We start from the raw sequence: 17489 nt of genomic DNA on the forward strand, positions 1-17489 counted from the left end.
CTTCTTTAAAGACAGCTGCCCAGAATTTTTGCTCCCATTCCCATTCTAGAAATGCATCTGCTTCCTCACATCCTGTTCTGCTTCTAGCTTTCTCACAAGAGGTCAGGGAATTAATTACTTTTCTTCTGCACCTCAAAAATGAATTAATCTATGCTATGATCTTCTGTTGTAGCATCTGGGTGGTGAGGGTAGTTGGAAAGGAGATACTCTCAGACCAGGAAGGTACTCCTGGGGCTTAAGAGGCCTCATCCTATGGGGGAATTCCCAGGGCCCACAGGACCAGGTCCCTCAAGCCCTAGGAGTGCCTGACCAAGGCAGCTTTAGTTGCCTGTTCTCTCTTGCCGTAAAGGAAATGGAGTTCTACCACAATAAAGCAGCCCAATTTATTACAACCTTTTTCATGGTGCATTGTGGCTTAAAAGAAGGTATGGATATCAATTTGATGTTGCTTTATGCTGCCATAAAAATGTTATGGAAGCACAAAGACGACAAAATCCAACATTTTTTTTTCCACCCAAAGTCTCAAAATGCAGAACAGGGAGTTAGAAGCTTCTAGACAACAGGGGTTGGAGGTGTGTGGACAAAAAAGAAAACTGGTGGAAGGCTTCTGTATTTGTGTCCTATGACACTCTACTAGTGGTGCTCAATCTTTTGATGTCATGGAATGGATAAGTGGTGTGAGGATAGTCTACAGGCCATATTAGCCCCACATACTAGGAGCAAACGTTGTTCTGCTTCTGCTCAGCTGTACTTGGCCCCATGCCACTTCTTGCTATCCTGCTTGGCCCTATCTGATTGGCCCCACTTGGCCTGGTACCACCCCAATTGGCCCATGCAATCAATCTAGCATGTAGGGCCATGTTATTTGGTCCATGGGGCTCCCCTGGGTCCAGAAATTTGACAGCACGGGAGTAGCAGTTATATGTACCCAGATTCTGAGTAGAACTTTTAGACTGGTACTGGACTTGCCTTGGGATGTAAGTATGGGGATTCTGAGGGTGACCAGTTGGGTGGTATGGGCATGAACATGAGCACATCAATGGAGGCATGACTTGAATCTGCAAGCAATGGGGGCCAGCCAAAAAGGAAGATGGATAAGAGTTGGTTCTGAAGTGTACATTTTGCATACCCCTACTGATCAGTTAAAACTTGGACAGATAATAAATGCTTATCCGGTGTCTGACTGCTTGGCTCTAGTGGTTTCTGAACAAGATGGTGCTCTGCTTGCTGTCTGGAACCATTCTTGCTTTAATCTTACATTTCAAATATAGTTGTTCTATCCTTTTCACCCAGTTTGTTTGTTCTTGCTAGTATTATTAGTTTAGAATGTGATGCTGAAATTCTGGTCCATCTGAAGTCAAAGGCAAAACTCACAATGAGCAAGGATTTCATATTGAACTTTGTTCTCTAAGCTGGGTGTGTTACCTCTTGTCCCTTATTTCAGACAGCACGGACTTGGAGAAATTGACTTATTTATTTGGAGACACTTACTCAGCAGCAATTCTATGTTTTGTAGACAGAATTGAGAAATGTGGAGAAAAGCAGGATTTTTACCTCCCCTAAAGTGCAGACTTGTAGCTTGCTTTCCCATTGTTTCTAATTATTTTAAATCCTTGTCTGTCTCTCTAGGTTGTAAGTTTACATAATCTAATAATATATTATCCATCCAAACCAGTTATTCTCTTAGATGGCACCCTGCCCTACCATCTGCATTACTTCAGGTAACGCTGCTAACCACCTCTGTCCAATACTGTGGAAATTTACAGGGGGTAAAAAAAAAAATGGGTGAGAGACAGCATCATACTAATCATGATAGTTCAATAAATGACAACCAGCTACAGTATAACATTATAAATCTGGCATGCTCGGGACCAAGCATCTGCCAGAAATTTGAAAACACCAGATTTTTTAAACTGGTGCCATGGTTGGGCATGGAGCGGGAGAGGGAGGGGATAGCAGTGGCTGGTCCCAGAGCAACGGCCATATGTAGAACAGGGTGGTGAATGGTGATGGCAGCCACCACATGCAAAGTTTCCCCCTTCATGTCCAGGAGGGTGAGGAGGAGCAGTTGTTGGTCCTAGAGTGGTGGGGGGAAGTACCAGTTTTTTTATAATTCTGGATTTTTGAAATCCGGATTTATGAGGTTATACTGTAGTAGCAGGTAAACCGTGATGCAAGTGAACAATTGCTCTCCTTAATTTATATTAAATGTCCAGTTTTCCTGCATAATTTTAATGCTGAAAAGTTATACAGGCTACTCAGAGTATGGGAAATGCCATAAATAAAAGAAGGCCTTGATCTTGAAGACCTTCCCTTGTGTATATGATCATTTTATTTTCTCTCGACACTGTATTTTTCCACTACATTGTTCTGATTCCCTCACAGCTTTAAATAAATACCTAAAATATTACCACTTATCTGTCCTCAATGGAAAAAAAAGTAAGTGTGTGTATGTGTGGTTATTGTGAGGAAAACTGGGCAAAAGGTGTTTCACATTTCATTTCATCCTGATGGATTATGGGAAGAAGTCATATATGAGTTCTTCCTGAGAAAAGACTTTAAGATTTTGTGATGGCCCTTGTAATAAGGAATGAAAGGCTTCTGTTGGTTTAAGGTAGAAACTATATAGCTGAGGCCCACAGGCAGAAGCAAGCAGCTGAACCTGGACTAGCTGCAGAGGAATAGGCAGTCAGGGAGCTAAATGGCTGCAAATAACTACCTGATAGCTAGGTGCAGAGTACTAGGCCATAGAATAGGGGTCTAGGTAGGAAGGAGAGAAGCAACTGCAACTCAGCCAGGGGAACAAAATTTCACCTGCCTATGTTGATAACACTGGAACATAAGATCCCTGTGAAATTGAGCTCAAGGCTAGCTAATAAGGCAGGCACAATCAAAAGAACATTTCAAATAATAATGCTATAGAAAAACTTAAGCAATGGTTAAATAAGGCTGAATGTAAAATAAAAGTTAAAATAATACTATAATTCACCGCTCAAGTAGGTGCAACTAAAGCTACCTGTGACAAGCTACCCTAACAGTGTGAAAGGTTTAATTGAACCAGGTTGCTGGCATTTTGGTTTCAGTTTGTACTGGAGGGCTGAGCTGTAGCTGTAAAGGTGGTTAGGAGGTCATGCAGGGGTGCTTGAGAGGCACTCCAGGTTCTGGGCCCCTAACAGGGGCAGGAAGCAAGAGGATGGAGGGAGAGGAAGAGAAAGACAGGGTAAAAGGGCAGAGAGCCTTGAGCCTGATGTGACTATATATGAGAGGCTGAGACTGAGAAGCTGGACTAGAGCAAGTGGGCCTTGGCTAGAGGGCAACAAGCTACTGAACAAGTCAAATAAGATTTGCGAGGCATGGGCATGATTAGTAACCATGATTAACCCTCCTAAGAAGATTTAGTACCTGAGGGGAAAGACAGGTGCCAGCTAGGTAAACTGAGGCTCATTTAGGGGGTCCTGGACATCCTCCATAAAGGTGTGGCAGAAACAAAAAAAGGGAGAGTATTTGAGGATCTGAGGTGAGGCAAGAGTAGGTTGGTCACCAGAGGGTGTCATAGCTCTTCTTAGGTCCAGGACCTGCGATAACCTGAAAAAATACTTAGTTCAGTTCAGACCATTTCTGTCATAGATGGCAGAGCAAAATTAATTAAAGTACCCTTCTGACATTCACCAAATACTTGTCTCGTCTCATCTCGTCTCATCTCTTCTGATTCTTAATTTGACTCTGTACCAGAAGTCCCCAAGTCACGTATGGCACAATGGATTTTAGGTTAGGCAAACCAAGATCATATTGGTCAGTGGTGCCCAACCTCTTGGGCCAAATGAGTGGTGCAGGGTGAGTCCATGGGATGGACCTAATCTGGCGCACACAGGGATAGGGCTTGATCCAATGTGTGCTGGATTGCAGTCTGATCCCACATCATGTTGTGGCCGTGGCCCTAGCCATGCAATGGATCGGGCCCTGCTGTCATAGCCCAGGCCCTGCATGTGCCAGATTGGGCCTGCAGCCCTACCCCCAGAACCTTGCAAACCAGCAGGTTTCCACATGAAGAGCCATATCATTTGGCTCTCAGGGCTTGTAAATTTGGCAGTTGGAAAATGGCAGTAGCATTAATTGTTACCATTCCCCCACTCCAAATTTCTAGGCTCTTGGGGGTCCCTGTGTGCAAGATCACATGGCTTTACAAGGCAGATCTGGCCCTCAGGCCCAGGGTTGAAAACCCACTAAGTGCGGGCCTTATCCAAGATGCATTGAAGTCAGTTATTGTCTCTTGATCTCTGTAAGTTTTGTATCAGGTCTGAGTTCTTAAGTAGTATGATTTTTTTTCTTTTTTTTTTTTTTTTTTAGGGGTTGGAAGCAGTTTCTCAACCTCAGCATTGCTCCCTGAGGGTGTAAAGACAAATCATTTGAGAGACAAATTACTTCCATAACATAGTTTCTGTATAAGTGTTTCAAATTTTTTTATTGTTTCACCCAAAATGAAAGGCAGGTTTTTGCCAGGAGGAACTCTGGCTTTGCAATGGAAATAGTGACTGTTAGCCTGGGGAATGTTATACTTTCCTCCAATGTGGCAAATGGCCAGATTTTCAAACAAAAACTGTGTATTGCCAAGAATGATGAAATTTTGTCTTGGTTCTCATAAATTATTTTTTTTATTAAAACCTCATGAAAATCTGAGGCTTTGCAAGAAAAAGTAAAAGATAAATGTACAAGAAACTAATTTCTGAGAGGCACATGTAGAGTCTCAGTTTTAATACACCTAAGATGGCCATTCACTTGAAGTTTTAAATTTTCCCAAATTGGGTGCATCTACACAAGATGGTTTACTGCACAGTATAGTTACTGTGCAGTAAGTGTGCATGTCCAGCTCTGCAATTATAGGGCTGATACTGGGAGATCCTGATTTCCCAGCCCAAGTCATGCAGTCACAGGACCCAGGCTAGGACATCCTTATCTCCCAGCACCAGCTCTGTGGTCATGGGACCAGCACTGGGAGATCTTTCTCTCCCAGCATCAGTTCTGCAGTGTGAAGCTGGCATTGGGAGATAAGGATCTTTCAGCTTGAGCCCTGTGACTGTGGAGCTCAGACTGGGAGATAAGGATCTCCCAGCCCCCACTCCCCTATTGGGGAGTGGAGGCTGGGGAGCCTGTTCTCTGCCCAGCTCCACAATCATGGAGTTTGCCAGGGAACAGGCTCCCCAGCCCCTCCTCCATGATCACAGAGTGCGGGCTGGGAACTGTCCCAGGTACAGGTAGGTTCCAGCCCGTGTCCCAATGGATGATTGGGGCTTGGGTGATGTCCCAACACGTGAAGTATGAGGTTTGGAAAGAGCTGCAGAGGAGAGGAAGATCCCAGCTCCCTGTCCCAATCTGCCAGTGGGGCAGCTAGCAGTGAGCCCCAAGTTGGAAGCAGATTTCCCACCCACCAGGAGTCTCAATGCTAGTTACCCCACTGGCAGATTGCAACAGGGGGCTGAGACTTGCCCTCCTTTGCAGCTTTTTCCAATTCTCTGCTCCTGATTGGGGATCTGGGGCCAGGAGCTCCCTGCTGCGGGGGTAGGGGAACATGGTCCCTGTCCAGGCTCCAGTGGTGAAGCCTGCCCCAGCAGCAGGCAGCCCCCTGGAGGCAGGAAGCAATGTCCCAGCCCTCACCAGGAGACAGCTGTCTTCTGTCCCTGTAGTCTTTGCCAGCACCCGGACTAGCACCCAAGGGAAGCCTAGAGCTCCCGTAAACTGATCCCACATTATTTGCATTTGTAGACATGCCCACTGAGTTTATGTGCAAACCATCTTTCATGATAAAACTTAGGGTAATAACTCATTGGATATGGTGTGTGTGGGGGGGGGTGTGGGGGGGCGGAGTTATGTGTGTAATAAAAATGCTAAAACGTAAATGTAAGAAAGCAACTGTTTTCCAGCTTTGGACTTCTGCATCATAGACAGAACCTCAAAAATCATATTCGGATGCTCTGCTCTAATGATTTCTGAAAACTAACAGTTCTGTGAAAGTAATCCTTGCAGTTGAGTGCAGAGCATGCAAGCTAAGATTCTAAGTTTTAATGACTTCTCTGAAAGCAAACTTGAAGCATGGCCCTTGAGAATTAATCTTATGCTTAATTAATTAAATATGCTTGCCTTACATATGCCCCATCATAAATCCTCACACAAGGGTTGTGCTGACACATAGCCAATGCATGGGGAATGAGAGGAGTGTTTGTGTGGTACATGCTGCTATGGAAATACTGGGTTATTGCTCTACCTTATGCTAGAGGACATCTTGGCCCCTATAGCAACTAACAATGATAGGAAGAAAAAGAGATTCATACTCTAAAGTTCATCTCCTGGAAGCCCACTCACATGTAAGTGTACATACATAGATTTATAGATATAAAAAATAACTTTATTTTTCAGATCTTGAAACTACAACTTGAAAGGTATCTTTTTATTATCAGTTTAAACATTTTATTAGTATTCCATATATCTTCATTTGGATATTGAGGCGTCTATTTAAATGCAATTAAGTCTTCCTGTGCTCTCAGAATATAAGATGATGTTGCCAGGGGCTAGATCCAGAACCTTAAGCTTTTCTAGATAAGAGCCTTTCATGTTCTAAAATATGTTTGGCTCGCATGGTTTTAAATATGGTTTAACACCTTATGTAGACCCAATTTCACAACCTTTAAAAATTTAGTCATATTCATCATTAAGGAGATACCCTACTTAAGGTGCATTTATAAAACAAAATAAATGTTCAGATCAATCAGTAATTACATTAATATATAATCTTGAAAATAAGATGCTGTTGGAGGTCTTCTGCAGGAATAGTACATTTGGTTCTGATTTTCTTACTTCAGTAGAGAGAGAGCAGAAGTAAAAGAGGTTAAAAGTGAACAATGAAATGAACTGAAGGCTGAAAAACTTCCGTGTCATGGAACTAAATGATTAAGCCAATTTTGCATAATAGAGAAGGTATACAAATAGAACATCACAAGGAAATATAAAGTAGTGATGCTATAGAGAGGGGAGGCCTTCACATGATTTAAAATATAGGATTCTTATATAGTATATAGTCAGATTCTTATATAGTTAATGAAATCAATCTTGGGATTTAAAATATATTTTGGAAGGGATATAAACAATTTTGTTCAAAGCCACATGCCTTTCTGTGTCTATCTAGTGTCTATCTGAAAGGAGTGTCGAAGAGGAATGTAGCAGACGGTCAGGAGGTTGTTACTTACAGAGAAAAGAGCAGTAGAAAGAGCTAATTATAAGGAAAATAGCCAGCCAGGGAAATAAAAAAAAAAAAAACAGAAGCCAAGACGGTATATCCCAGAGCTGGTTATCTTGCAATAGTCCAGCAGAGTGAAATCCAGTAGGGGAGCCAAGTCATTCCTATAGCAGCAGTAACCTATCCTGAAGTGAAGCCAGCTAACCTAATCAGGAAGCACATGTGCATAGCTGGGGAGGTCACTTGGCTGGAAAAGTAAATGGCCTGGGAGAGAGAAGCCCCGGGCTGAGCCAGGGTAAGTAGTCTGTCCCTGGAGGCTGCTGGGAAAGAGCTCTCGAGAGAGAGATGCTGATTGCTGGCTGAAAGATTAAGAGTCTACTAGGACAGTGATGTTACATAGGAATGAGGGCTGGCAGGAATTTAGACCCAGAGAAGTAAGGGTTGGTATACAGCCAGTTGGACTAAGAGTTTAGCTATGGCCAGGGGGTTTATGGTTTTGGTTTGAGTTCCAACCAGTGGGCTGGGTATGTGGCTGTTGGGGAGTGTGAGGCCATAGCAGGATGCCCAACGGGTGAATTGCAGTTAACATGCAGCGGAGCACCTTTGGGGCACATTGCAGTTAAGCAAAGTGAGGTACCAGGGGTGCACGAGTGCTTTGGACCCCTGCCAGGGAATGGGGTTCTAGATACAAACCAGGCTTGAGCCTAGAGAAGGGCTAAAGCCTAGCCCAGGTGGAAGCCAGACAGGGCCAGGGGCCCAGTGCCTGGGTGGGGATGAGGCCTCAGGGCCTAGAGCTTGAGAGAGTGAGACAGGGACTGAATCCCAGATCCAAGGTCCAGGGCAATAGGCCTAGGCAAAAGGCATAGCCAGAGGAAAGGGGTGGAGGCTGGAAAGATTGAGGCTCTGACAAAGGACTAAAGGCCTGTGGTGGCCTGGTATTGGCTTGAGGCAAAGTGCCCCACCTAAGCATTAACTGTCAACAGCTGCATGGCATGGGCACAGCTGTGGGGGAGGTTAAAAGGCCATGAATATCCCATGAGACAGCGGGTGCCCTGGGGCCAGGGAGACCCATTTTGCATGTGGATGGTATTTGAGGCTAGCAGGATTCAGAGAAGGGATCCACCGGAGGACAGGGGCATGCTCTAGGACCCTTAGGCAGTTTCCTTTTAAAAATCAACCAATTACATCAAGGTGTGGCAGGAGAATGATAAAGAGAAGTTACCTTAGAGCCAGCACCAAACAGTTGCTATTCAACCAGTAGGGGGCATCAGAGCACCCCTTGTCCCAGTCCTGTTACAAAGAGTTGCAGTAAAATTTGTCCAATGGCATCATATCCTCTCTACGTTTCAATCTTGTGATTAGGTTTGGGGTATCCAAAACTGCGTATAGTGACTTAATTTTCCATCGACTGATTTCATAACAATTTTCTAAGCAAGTGGTATGTGAATGAGTCAAATTGTGAAGTTGCTGTCTTGGGTATTTATATGATCTCCATTGCCACAGTATGTGATCTCATTGCGGTTTTTAACATGTATTCTTATAACACACCTCTGAGGCAAGGAAGTAGTAAATAGATGAGTTAGAAAACTGAGGTGTGAATATGTTATATGGCTTGTCTAGGGTCACCTGGGAAGCCTGGCATAATAGAGCCTTGAATCCTGGTCTTTCAACTTTTTTAACTAGCTCCCTCACTACTATTCTGACCTTTATTACTTACTATCGTTATTCTTGATGAAAGGATATTTGTTCTTATCTTCCACTATAGTATTAGAATTTATCACTGTTGGAAACAGATTACTCCACCTAAATCACTGCTCTGAAGTGGTCTAACATTTCTTGGGCACCTCGCCTATTAAGTCTCTTAATCTCTTCATTCCTATAGATTTCAATTTTTGTGAAAGGCTGCAGAAGATGTGTAAGATACAAGGTAAAATAATGAAATGCAAATAAACGTTCTTTCATATTCATGTTCTTGGGAGAGACCTTTCCAAGAGAAATTCTGGAGTAGTTGGGGAGGAAGCAATGAGATAGCAGAGAAGTAAATAGGTTCCTGATAGTTCTGTTATTCTGATGGGCCTTCAAGGTTTAAGCAGATTGGCTAGGGGCAGAAGTTACATGCAAACTGGTTTAAGTGACTAGAAACTGGTTTAAAACTGTAACAAAACACAAGCTCAGTACACAAAACAAGTTTCAAAAGGGCTGAAACTTGTTTAAGATAAACCTTGTTGAATGTAGTATCAGACTTAACTGATTTGGTTGAAGCCAATATAAGAAACTTCTGTCTTGGACCTCTTCCTGCTTCAAGGTAAATCACATTCCCCCAGTATCCCAGCATGCTTTCCTCAGCTGGGATGTGTTGTCTGTTCCAGGGAGCAGGGTTGGCCCTGCCCCTCTGCTCCCTAGCTGGAGCAGTGAGGGCTGACTGACAAGGACAGGGGGAGCAAGCCCAGCTGGGGATGCAGCCCAGTTTGCATGGGGGGCAGCAGTCCTAGGGTGTGGCGCAGGGCACATGGGGGGCTGTTGTGCCTGACTGCAGGGCATGGTGTGGGGAGTGGTCACAGCCATGATGTGGGGAATGCCCTCCAGCTGCAGCTGCATGGCATGGTGCATGGTGTGCATGGGGGTGTGGCATGGGAAATGGCCACGGGATGCATCCATGTGGCATGGGAAGCAGCCCCAGGGTGTAGTGTGGGGGGCCTTGGTGCATGGGCATGGCATGGGGAGTGGCCATGGTGGAGGGAGTGCCCACAGGCTGCGCCCATGTGGTGTGGGAAGTGGCCCCAGGGTGTGACATGGGGCACATGGAGGGTGTGGCACATGGGGGGGTGCCACATGGACATGCATGGGGGAAAGATGTGCGGCTGCAGGGCATAGCATGGGGAATGGTCCCAGGTTGTGGCATGGGTCATGCAGGAGGGGTGTGGCATGCATGGGGGCATGCCACATGGGTGTGCGGAAGGGGTGGTATGTGGCTGCAGAGAGTGGCACGGGGAGAAGCCATGGTGTGGGGAGTGCCTGCCAGCTGCAACCATGTGGTATAGTGGCCCTGGGGTTTGTTGGGGGACATGTGGTTGAGGGGCATGGGGTGCGGCCCTGGGGTGTGGTGCAGTATGTGCATGGGGGGGCCAAGGTGCTGCAGGGGGAGCAGGCACAGATGGCTTGCCCTGCACCAGGGCTGTGTTCTGCAGCTGGCAGGTGCTCTCACACCCCCACATCAGTTTCTTGCACTGTACCATGCAGCCACGCTCCGCATTCCCACCCAGTGCACCTCACCACCATGTGCTGCAGCCGGCAGGCACTGCCCATGTGCCCCCATGCTGGCTCCCCACACTCCTGTGCACCACACCTCTCCCCACCCATGCACTCCATGACCACAGCCAGAGGGTGCTCCCCGCATGAGGTGACATGGCCCAGTGTGGGGCATGGCTGGTGGCCATGAGGTGCCACATGGGGTGCGGGTGCAAGGGCATGCCTAGCCCCATGGCTGCATGCTGCAGATGGCTCCCCATGCCAAGCCCTTCCACGTGCCCTGTGGCCTCAGCTAGCAATTGCTTCCCATGGGTGGGGGGGGAGGTATGGCTGCATGGTGCCACACAGGGAGCAGGCATGGGGGATGCTCCCCACCCCTTGACCATGTGATGCAGCTGGTGGACACACCCTTTGCAACCCCATGCTGGCTCCCACCATGCCTACGTGGCACGCCCTCCCCCCCATGGCTGCAGTAAGGGGGCGTTCCCCACATGGCGAGGCATGGCTTGTGGCTACGGCACGGGGAGTGGGCACAGGGGTGCGCTGCACCGTGCGCTACCCCATGGCCATGTGCTGCAGCTGGTGGGTGTTGCTAGTGCCCTCCCTGCCCCCCGCACACCCTGCGCCCTCTGCCCCATGACCACAGCTGGCAGGTGATCCCCATGCAGGGGGCTATAGTGCTCAAGGGGAGGTTGGCACATGGCTACACGGGGGGTGGCTTAGCGTGTTGGGGGTATGGCATGCAGCTACAGGTTGCCATGCATGGATCAGGTGTGGGGGATGCACCCTGCAGTCATATGCTGTAGCTGGTAGTCTCTGCCCATGCACCCCATGCCCACTCCCTCTCCGTGCATGGCACCCTGTGGCCACATGCCATACCCTCACATGCCTGTGTGCCACAACCCTCCTTCCCTCTCCTGCCCTGCCCCCCATGCAGCAGAGTACACTCTGGCCCCCACCACCTGCACCTCTGCCTGTCTGTCTATCTGTCAATAAGGCTCTGAGCTGCACATGTGCAGTTGGCATTATAGACAGGCAGACACACAGCTGGAAGTGCCATGGCTTTATTATATTAGAATACAGTAGGTGTTTGTTTGACATGTATAACATACCGAAAGTAGGTAACATAATACATTAGTAATGGAGTCAAACAAGTCAACTGAGTTTAGTTGATTCTTTCATCCAGGTCTTTAAGTGTTAAATGTAGTCTGATATCTCTTGCAAACAATTAGTACAGTTGGTTCAAGTGACTGGAAAGATATTTCAGAAATCAATATAAAAAGGCATGTCTCCAAAGACAGCATAGTTTCTTGTCATTCCCAGCATCAAGAACCGAAGTGCACTTTGACTTCCTTTGTAATTATTTTAGAGATATAAAGTACGCTTTTTTTGATAGCCTCTGGGAAAACAAAATGAAAATGACCTTTAAACATACAATTTTATGTAGATTTTGTATTGGTCCCCAATGATGCATCTCCTTTACAATAAGCATTTAAAAATTATTTTCCTTAGTTGATTGAATCAAGTCAATACATTGTTTAAAAGGGTTCTTGTTTTTCTTTTTTCCAAGTATTTCAGAAATGTCCTGATAATTTCTAAGTGCAGCATGTAAACCATATTGCAACCAAGGAGATTTGGTATAATTTGGGCGTAGAATAAAAATTAAAAAGAAATTAAAATAAGGTAATAGAAAATAATTCTGTTTATGTTAAAACAAACCAAATGAAGTTCACAAAACAATACTTTAGCATCAACATATGTAATGTTATACTGGAATCACGTTAACTCTGGCCCAGGCTGTGAATACTTCAGTTGCATCAGAAGCAGTTATACATATGAATGTCAATGAAGTCCTACTATTTTGAGTCAAGGGGGCATACTAATCCAGCAAGGCACATACTTTGCAGAGCTGTTTCAAAAGAATTTAAGCATGCACTTAAGTACGCTCCTGAATGGGGATAAACTTAGGCTCATGCTTAAGTGGGTTATAAAATCAGGGTTTATGTAAGCAACTGCAAGCTCTTACCTGGGAAGAATTTCTTTTTGTTTTTAACAACTTGTCATCCTCTGCTTTTCTATAGTTTAAAACAAGCCTAAGAATAAAAGCATGAAGACTGTAAATAAATGTGACTGGGAAGATGTTTTAGCATGGCACAAAGACACAAGCTCTCTCTAATTCCATAATTTACTGTATTATAAATTTACTAGATTGGGTAGTGCTTTTTTACTATTTTTAATGGTAGTGCCTAACTACTAGGCCTATAATAATGTTTGTACTGTTCTCTCAATTTTCAACTATTTACTAGAGATGCTCAGAAACATTTTTATAATTTGAAACAGTAGGTGTTTGTTTTCAACACCATGGTTTCTTTAAAATCCATGTCTGCAGTTATTGATAAAAATAAAATGGAGTTTTACAAGCAAGCATAGTCAGTCACACAGGCATTCAAATTACTTTATGTAATAATGTTTGCATTATATTTTTAAAAAAGCATGAAGGATCATAGTGGTATACGCCTCCTCTCATTTTCTTTGCTTAAAAATATTCTCATCTTGTGCATCCTCTTTGTGACTAGCTTGGATGTCATGGTAATGAACTGACACAAGATAAGTTAAAAGATCACAATGGCTACTGTTTATGTGGGAGGAAACCAGAGGCACAATTCTGCACTAACTCAAGTTTTCACATCCAATTTTGGAATTTTCAGAGAAGTCTGAGGAAGTTTGGCACCAAACCCTATTGATTTAACATGGGAGTTAAGGTAGCCAGATGGACAGGACACTTTATTAAATCAGACTAACATCTAGGCTTTCATATTCTAGGCTCCAGTGGATATGATGGCAGGATTGGATAAAGGGGATTTTTTTTTTTTTTTTTCAAATAAAAAGGAAGGAGGGACTAGGAAGGAAAAATTTAAAAATCAGGCTTGCAGAGTTAAAATCTGTTTTGGCTCCTAATTCCACCTTTTCCACACCTAAACTACTTAATCTACTCTTTCCACAATGCTCTCTGTTAGAGGAACTTTGAAGATCCTAAACCAGCCAAATGTAAATGCTAAAGATCTGCCTTTAAATCTGTAGACTGAAAAACACTTTCTACTACACGTTCACATACGGTTTTTGTTTCAAAATTCTGCATCTTTAGACAGGTCCTCCCTTGCCCATTCTTCTTCTCCCTGCTCCTTCTCACCTCATCCTAGTAGAGAATTTAGGATTATCCTAGTTAAATTGAAAATTCCAACCAATTTGCCCATTTTGAAAATGATGGCTACCAGTTTTCAGAATAGAAAAGGGATTTTTGGAAACTGTTACCTTAATTTTTCTTCTTGGATGAATATTGGGACCAGGACTTTGTTCAGAATTTCAAACCTAAAAAATGTCTCTTCTTTGATATTTGCAAAACTACATGTAATGTTAATTTAATGTAAGGCTTGTATTTTTGTTCTGTTAAAAAGGTCATTTTCAAATTCAATATCTTATTATGCTGGAGGCTGCTTTCTCCTCTTCCTAACTTTTGTTGAATAATCTTTTACTCCTTTTTGTCCTGTAACTTTACCTGTCTTTCTGGTCTCTTACCCTTACCTTGACAAAGCATACTTTGAATAATCAAGGGTGTGTGTAACCATCCCTTAGAAGCACCTGAAATTTGTATATCAATTCTGAAAATGGCTTCCTTTAAAAAAAACCAACCCCCCCCCCCAAACCCCACATTCCCTTGATGTCAATCATTGTACAAGGCAGATTTACAGTGTAGGGTGAACAGTATCAGAGTAGATAGTTATAACATATTTTTGTTTCAGATAGCACTACGTTAGTACAGGTACTTTCAGGAGAACATGGCCTTGAGGCTAGATACACACTTAAATTTATTTATTTCTTTAGACTTTACTGTATATAGGGCAAACAAAAATAGAGCTAATATATAGCAAGGTATATTAAGAATCCATGTTATAATAGGGTTAAGAGATTTCTAACTAAATTTCATAAAACTGAAAACAATACTTAAAGTTAACAAATTTTATATGATTATAGATTACAGCAGTTTTCCTAACTGTTTATAGCTGAAAGGAATTTTCTTTAAAAAACAGAGTATAATGTTGGCAATTACATTGAAAAAAATGAATCCATTTTGTACTATATTGAAGCACATTAAGGGAGCATAATTTGGGAGGTGGACTCATTTTTTCGCTCTTCACAATGAATGACACTGAAGCTGCTAATGTTTTAGTCAAAGCATTAAGAAAATACATGCCTTTAATCATTACTCGTCTTGACTAGAACCTGTACAATTATATGTAAAAAATCTTGTCTACGTTTCTCTGGAACATCTTATTTTCAGAATCAGTGAACTTTTTCCTTAGAACTTTTTTCCCAGTTCTCTGACTGACCCGAGCTATTCTTATGTAATCAAAGTCTGTACTTTGTCAACATTACTCATTTATTGTAATCTTAAAATCAACTGTATGCTTTGGGAAATTTCTTAAGATCTAAATAGTACTAAAGCATTACATTTATCACAATATAGCACTTACTGGTCATTTACAGTAGCCAAGTTATTTTAAGTTGAAAAATCTCTTGTTTCACATGTAATGCAAATACTTGAACACATGCATATTAATATATCCTAACTGGATGGTCTTAGATCAAGCCAGAATTCGCAATGTAGTAGTGATAAATTTGGAGTACTAGAGAGAGAGAACTAGAATATCACTGTGTCTGAGAATGTAAGAGTGTGGGTGGGGACCTCCTGGGGTATCCATTGCTGCTCCCTGCTGTTGCAGGCATCCAGCATATAATTCCCTTTCATAAATGTATTGAGCTCCATCCTAAAAGTAATATGTATTTATTAATATAATTTATATGCCATCTTTCCCTGCTAGGGGGCTAAAGTTGTATGCACTTTAGCCCCCTAGAACAAAACAAAGAATAAAATCACTTATTGTAGGAAGGCTTTGGTTTTTTGGGGTAACCCCTCCCCCCCACCTTTTTTATTTGCCCCATTACTCCTTGGAAGGCTCTTACGATTCTTGTGATTTTCAGGCTGAATTTATTTGTAGACAACATCTATATATTTGTTCTCTGCCAGCATCCTTCCTAAAATAGCTCTTAGCAATTCTGTCTTCTCTCTGCCTTAGATTTACTAACTAAGCTATTTTAGCCCTCTTTCACAAGAGGTTCTCCATTACCCTGATCTTCCTAATAGCCCTTCTCTGGTCCTCTTCTCAATTTTAAATTTTTTCTCAAATATGAGAGACCAGAGTTGTATCAAGTATGCCAGATGAGGTCTTTACAATGCCTGAATACAGTCTTGTTTAATACTTGCTCCTCTCTCCTGTACATAGCCTGACCGATAACTTTTAGGAAACCATTTTCCTTTTTCTAGATGTATCACATTGGTTCAGAGTCTTTGATCAACAAGTACACTCAGATTCTTCTATTGTTTTCAATTGATGAGCTCCCAATTTATAAGTTTTTGTTATAGGAGTTTGCAACTACTTGCATTTGGTAATACAGAAATGGACTGAAGTTCAAGAATGCTAACCCTCAAGATGAACTATTTCTTTCTGGTATGATATCCTAATACTCCTCTATATTGATATTATTTCATCAGCTATCATTCAGAGCCCTCCTTTTGTGTGTGTCCATGTCTGTGCGCACACTAGGCTGTTTAAGAAAGCAAGATGGGTCCCAAGACTGATCTTTGTGGAACTACACTAGAAATGTCCCTCCAGCCTGATACTTCGTATTTCAACTACCAAAAATCTCTCCCTTTTTTATTCTTTCCCACCTTAAATTCCTTTTGCTAATACCTACATTCTCTAGCTTTACCAATCATTTCCAATGCTTTACAAAAGTCCAGATAGATAAAATTTACCATGTGCCCTTTGTTTAGAAAACCTTATTTTTTCTTGTTTTAAAGAAAAATATATCATATCTAATTAGACTGGCATGATCTATCCCTTTACAACCCTTCATGAATTTTATGCCATTTTCCATTTACTTCTATGTCTTTACTAAGTATTTCAAAAATTGTTCTAAAGACTTGCATTTGATTGAGGTCAAACCAGAGACCTGTAGTTGCCAACATCACTACTTCAACTATACTGGGGATGTACAGTGAGGTACTATTGTTGCCATTCTCTAGTCACTTTGTATATCCCCTGAATTGATGGTATTATTAAAAATACTTGCTACTAGACCTATGATTCTAGGTGCCAGTTCCTTCAGAATTCTGGTTTGGAGATTATCTGGTCCCCTAGGCTAGGATGCATAAAACTCATGAGGTTTTTTTTCCTTTTCTTTCCATATCAACTGTGCAATTTCCATACTCTCATTCCTATTATCCATCTTGTGTCAAACTCCTTACTGAAATGTAGGCAAATTAATAATGTCAGTTTTGGGGCATTCATATATTACCCTTAATCTCTGTCTTTATTCTCATGAGGTGTCTATGTGCTATTAATATGATTGAATAAACTCTGGTGCAATTTACACTGGAGTTCATTACTCCTGGCCTGCCAGCCTATGGCTGCTCTGACCTGGCTCAACAAGCTGCTGAGGGACTGGTTGGGGCACCAAGGGTTCTCCTGTGTGGGATTAGCCAGCAGGTAGCCTCTGCACTGAAGTACCCCCATGTGCTAGCCAGCCACATTAGCCTCTATAGGTGCATCCAGAAGAGCACGCATGTGCCTTTTGCCACTTCTAGCGTGGGGAGAAAATTAGACCCCTAGATATCAAGGGGTCTAAAAAAAATCAAAGTTTAAAAAATTGAAGTTTAAAAAAAATGGTTGCCTGAGGCAACTGGAGGCTGGGTCCTCCACGGAGATGCTCTGGCTGCCAGAGCATTTCTATGGTTGGCCCCTTGCCCTGGTGCTGAAGCACACGGCCGGCCAGGCTGCATGTTTGAGCACCAGGGCTCCAGTGCCAATGAGTAAGGGGTTGGGGGGAGCTGGAGGAGGGGGGAGGGGACTATGGTGGGGGCCCCCGATGGCCCCACCCAGGCCCCGAGGCC

The sequence above is a fragment of the Alligator sinensis genome, unplaced genomic scaffold, assembly GCF_000455745.1.
Source record: "Alligator sinensis unplaced genomic scaffold, ASM45574v1 scaffold243_1, whole genome shotgun sequence".
NCBI lineage: Eukaryota > Metazoa > Chordata > Crocodylia > Alligatoridae > Alligator > Alligator sinensis.